Source organism: Enoplosus armatus, chromosome 4 (assembly GCF_043641665.1).
Source record: "Enoplosus armatus isolate fEnoArm2 chromosome 4, fEnoArm2.hap1, whole genome shotgun sequence".
NCBI lineage: Eukaryota > Metazoa > Chordata > Actinopteri > Centrarchiformes > Enoplosidae > Enoplosus > Enoplosus armatus.
In genome coordinates, this window is record NC_092183.1 from 8,137,601 (window position 1) to 8,143,737 (window position 6,137).

Here is a 6,137-nt window from a genome sequence, read left to right on the forward strand (position 1 = left end):
GATGGTTCAATTAATATACAGTAACCAGTTTCTCCTTTTACCCTCCATTCTCCTCCCTCCCCTGCTGAGGGGAAAAATGTGTCTCATTCCAATTTAATGCATGGCCAATTCCCACCTCGACAGAGCAGTAATTAAAATCCACACGCAAAGCCCCATTCATCAGCGGAGATGACAGAGAGAGAGAGCGAGAGAGAGAGAAGAGGTGGGGGACATGGGGCTCCGTCGCTGTACCCTTGAATTTAGGAATCCAAACTAGCTTGTATAGAGTGAAAAACAGGAAAGTTGAGGCTGATTTCTCCAGACATGTGATACATGATGTCTATCAGCTCCGTACTCCATACAATCATACAGAAAGTGTGTATGAACGTGTGCACACATGTAAACAGGTTGTGTTCCTCTCAGTAATTGTGGCTTATGCTTCACTCTCTAGTACCTGCAGTATTATCATCTCATTAGCATAGCACCCACCCGTTTAAGCCCCACCCCTCATATTAGTCATTTCACCCCTCCCTTATTACAGATCCCCCACCTTTTGCACCCCATGGCAGATTTTCTGTTTTGACAGCAGTCCTGCTGTGCTCTCTTGGCTTCACACACACACACACACTGCACAGCCATGACCCTCAGAGAGCCCTGTGCATATCCACAATGTCCTCCGGGGGTGTAGGGACACCAGAGGGGCTCTGGGAGGTTGACGGGTGTGTGTGTCATTGTTTGCTGTCTGTGATTACGCGTGTTGCCACCCGGCAGCTGTTTGCATGTTTTATCCTGCTGTCCAGCTACACATGGATGAGGCCATGTCTGGCGCCATCACCATCACCTAGGCTACATCTTTCAAAAATGAAACTAAAAAATGAACCACCTCAGGATGCATACTGTGCTTGGCATTATTTGTTCTTCCAAGAAGGAAGGAGGGCTATGAAATCATGCAGTAGACATGTAGTGCTTCAAGAGGTGATTCAAAATGGGAGAAACATTGTTCTTCTCCGTGCACATTGCCTTTCCGATCAGCATTTTTGTTTTGCTTTTTAAAAGAAAGAAAAAGGAAGCATTTTAAGATATAACAACAGGGCGATGTCTTTCTCCGTGCAGCCTCTTAAGTCCCAGTGGTGGTGGCATATGTCCAAGGCTTCCCCCAACTCCCAACCTTCTCTCTGTCTGCCTTTTTTCTCTCTATCCTGCAGTGGACTGCACTTGAGCTTGAATGGCCAGAGCAGGACAGGCAGCTGCTTGGGCCCTGTGCTCCAGAGAGAGAAGGAGGGGAGGGGACAGTGGGGTGCACAGATTTTAATGAGATGCACAGTGTCAATGGCCACTCTCTCTGAAGAGGGCAAGAAGAAAAGGGTGCTCTCTCTTTCTCTCCACTCCCCTCTCCTCTGTGCCCCTTCCTCCTGCTCCCTCTCTCTCTCTCTATCTCCTGCCCTCCTCCCCAGCTGGCGAGGGGCTTTGTTAGGCGCCAGATGATACCCCAGATGCCCCGGCCCAGCCGCCCCTTTCAGCTACATTCACCAGCCTCCCCTCGGGTCAGAGGTCACCACCGGGCATCTGAATGGGTCTCCGTGGCAACAGTGGCCATGGCGGTTGAGAGAGTGGCAGAGGCTTTTTGTTGTTGCCTGGTTGCCATGGACAGTGCTTAATTAATCTGATTCAGCTCCACGGAGAAAAACGTAAGTATGATGGAAGAAGAAAATCTCTCATCTTCTGTTTAAAGTGGTCATGATGCAAAAAGAAATCTTTAGTTGTCATTTAATGTGGAAATTGGTTTAGATCATAGCGTTTAAAAGGGAAATTAGATTAAATGGAGAGCGAGATAGTTGGACTTGTAGGGAAAAAGAGTGTTTTAGAGAAGTCTTGGATATTTCATGCAGAGCTCCTCTTGCCTGTTTAGGATTTATTGTTTCTGTGCTGACGTCCCAGCAGTTTGGCGCTGCTTCAGCCCTCTGCTGGGCAAACACACAACTGCATGGTTTCACATCAGTATTTTTCTTGCCGACAGATCAAATGAAAATGTGCATTTCACACGGAAATGTTCCAGCAAAATGGAGAAAAGGAGGGATAACGTATTATCAATAAAACACACATTTGTACATAACAAGTATTAAAGGGACTAATAAAATGCTTATTAAAGGAATACATAAAAAGCAAGCAGAATGACATATGACAGATAACTGGGACTGACAGATTATTACAAGTCACTACAGTCACTTGCTATCCTTGTAGAAAAACAGCTTCCATTTTAAATGTAGAAATCCACACAATGTCCATACAATTCGGTTTTTCTGAGGTAGCAGGGTTGGTATCAATCTGGATGGTCAACGGTAAAGTGCACAAAGTCAATGTAAAGTGGGGACCTCTACAGTAAGTCAATAGAGAGAGGCAGATCCGGGGCAGGGTGACGGGCAGGAGAGGGAGAGGAGGTAAAAGAGTGGCGAGAGGACAGCAAGGAGGGAGGAACAACAAAGAGTTAAGAGGGCAAAGGCTGAATATGCTATTTTTAACCTACACTGAACACCCAGAAGCAGCGAGTTCTTCTAAAGGCCCAAAAGTGGTACCATGATGTTCCACAGAAATGGAGCTTTGGGAGAAATAATGTGTTGACATCAGAGTTTTGTTGATGTGGGAGTCAGAAGGAAATTTGCATCCTGAGACGTCACTGTGTAGGTTGGATAGTGCAGGTGTGGCATATCTCTCATGTATGAAAGTACAAAGCCGTGCTGTTATGAGTCATGGACCAATATTTTGATGTCAATACACAGTGAAGCCCTGGAAGGGTATCATAAATATAGTTTATATAATTTCCATTTATCCACATAAATGTGCTTGTTACATGCCATAGGTGCTTTTTTTTCATCCCAGCATTTCATTTAGCGCCTTTACAATTGAATTGCGCCGGGTTTCCTCTGCTCAGTTTTTTTCTGCCCCTCTTGGCTGTCTTCTCCTTGCAGCCTCTGTTGGTCACGCTGTCCAAACAGATCAAAGGTCACATGATAAGGAGAGGGCGAACACTGGGGCCCATTCAGCAGCCCGGGCCAATAGCGTATAGCACATGGGCATCGAGAAACAGAGAGAAAAAGACAGAGAGAAAGGAAAAAAGAGAGCGTTTTGGCCCCAGTGTGTGTCTTGACAAGCCCTTAGAGAGTTCTGGGAAAGTCTTTTCATAGAGGAGCTTTATAAAACATTGATTTGTTATGCTAATATGGCAAATTGTATTGAAATACAGTGAAATATATCATTATCGTTGGGACTAACTGTACTTGTGCATGCCCTCCTGTTTGCATGTGCATACATGTGTTTGCGTGTTTAAATGTACAGTGTTTGTTTCCCAGTGGCCTTTAGCTCGCAGGTAAACAGTGAGCGTATGTTGGTTAAGCCTGTGGCTCCAACCCCTCCCTTGAAAGTCATCACAGCATCAGATAACACAACTGATCAACACTGCAGAGGAGACGTTGACCCTACCGCCACCCTCCTGCCACATGCAAACTGCAGCACACGGCCACCAAACGAAATGGCACTAGTGAAAGGGTTCAGTTTGGGGGGAATGTAACTCAGTTGCCAGTTCGTTAGAAACACCAAGCTAAAACTAATGTAGTCTAACGCTACAGAACATGAAAAGTTGAAGAAAAAATGAAGTTTATAATGTTCCGTTTTGGCTGAAACTGTTTTAGAGAAATGGTGATTCAACTTTATGTTCATTTTGGAGGATGTGACATTAGAGATGGAGCTATTTTCCAATAAAGCATATCTATCCATCTTGTGTGCTGTGACTGTGAGTGTATGTGATCAGGAAATGGATTGGAGGTTTGATATGAGTTTATTCTTCTTTAATAGAAACGAGGGACTTAATATATATGCAAATTACAATATGTGCTTTCATTAGACTCTAAAAGTGATTTTAAAACGAGCTGCTACTTGATCCCATAAACATAAACGAAGAAAAGCATCCATGAGTTTGTCAGATTCTGGTTAATCAGGAAAAATAGTAAAGGTTCCCCTCAAAATGAACAATCTATGTAAACCCAAACCAACATTATTCTCCTTTGCAGTCATGGCTACATTACAAATGTCAGCACTTCTTGCAGCCAAGACCGAGTTTTATTGGATGCCCTAATGATGTGAAAATAAAAAACTCTGACTATGGCAGCGGTGACGAGGGGGGACAGCCTGACTTTTGTGTGGCACTGGTTTCCCTTCTGCTACAAAAAAAAACCACATCAACGCTGCTATTCAGGGCACAGCAGTCACTATTCCTGATTAGCTCCAGCATCTCATCAATAGGCCTGACTGTCTGCTCTGGCCTTTGGATAAATAGCCCTTTCTACTCAACCTCACTCCTTACAGCTTTAACGGCTGGAATGGCTCAGAGAAGAGTTAATTATTGCATAGCACATGGCTGGCATACAGCACCGTGGCTGCACCAGTTCAAGAAGCATGAATGTGTCACAAGATGCCCCGCAGTTTAACACATGTGATGAACAAGGATATGTGGAGCCACAGTGTATGTTAGTACAGAGAGAGACAGGCAACAAAGAAAGAGGAGTTTTCAGTTAATAGATTAGGTGGTTTTACCCGGTTATACGATTCATGCATGAGCTAATACAAACAGAAACACCTCAGTGTGCACAATGGTGGATAATCACTCACATGTGCTGACAATTCAAATATCAATTCCTCCAACACCACCACCACCCACATGCTAGCATATACCACCCAAAGACACACGCACACATACCTCCCACATGAACACACACTGCACTTCACACTGTCAGTATCAATGTGTCTTTGTATGTGGCGTAAAATCCATTAATTGCTTTTCCAATTCTTTAAAGCTCTCAGCATCATCCTCTCGTGCTTTGATTTTAATACACTCGGTCAAGTCAAACTCAGCAAGGTACTGGAACATTTATCGGTATATTATTTTTAATCCTCTCTCTCTCTTTGATTGCCCACATCAAGCTGATTGTTATTTATGTCATTCTTTATGTTCTGTTGTCGTCTCTTTGCGCCATTCGAGATCTTGAAGTTGATTCTCTTTTTCTTGGATGTTTTCTTTCTCTCGGTCGTACAGTGTCTATTTTTACTGTTCTTTTCTTCCCTTTTATCTACATGAAATAAAACCTACAACACAGAAAATATTCCTTTAATCAATGACAGAATATGAGGAACACATGTTGGCCATTGACAGTGTAATTTAGGAAATGTGGGAGATATTTCATGAAACCAGTCCTACAGATACCTAACCGTGACAATATTACAAAAGGACATGAATGGCACCTCAATTAGAGATGGATGCCATCTATGTGAGCCAACCTAAGCTTGTGTGTCACCCTTTGGCTATAGTACTCATTCAGACCTCAAGCCAGTGAAAATGTCCATTCCACTGTATAAACACACACACATCTTGAATTTTAAACTCCGTGTGAAGCTACAGGGATTAGACCAGTACACCTGCAGGACCACAGGGAGTAGCCATGACAGTCAGTGATCTGATCTCATCAAAAATACATCAAGGTGTTTCCCCTCCGGACATCTGTATGCAATGAAATATTAACCAAATAGAGTATCGAGGATCCCCCCCATAAACAACCATCAACGCCTTTTTCTTCAATTAAATCTGTAGGCCTTTCATTAAAACCTCCGGAGTATCAGCTGCGAGAACTACAAGCCAAAGCAGCGCAGTGTGCTGTCATGGGATCTTTTCTTTCACTCACTCTCTCCATCTCTAACTCATTGTTTGGCCTCCAGCGTGTTGACTTGAGCTGCGGCGGCTTTTTCCTCAGGCCTCCACTCTCCCCTGCTGATGCACCCAACACAAACCGCACAGCCCTCCCACCCAGCCCCCAAACACACACAAACACACACATAAGTTATATGACAGATTAACATTGCTCTCTTTAAAGGTAAATTAATTAATTATTTAGCCATAATGGTTAGAAAGCAGAAGAAGCCAAACAGTCTCTGTTGCATTCTGGTTTCTAAACATGGGATTTTGAGTTTGTCAACTTTCACTTTAAAAACAGTTATTGAGAAAATGTTGACATATGCATTTGATGCTGAATGTTTCCAATAATTCACTGATCTCACCTCTTTGAGATACGTCTGTGAGTGTATTTGCAGAAAGTAACACACACACCACTCCC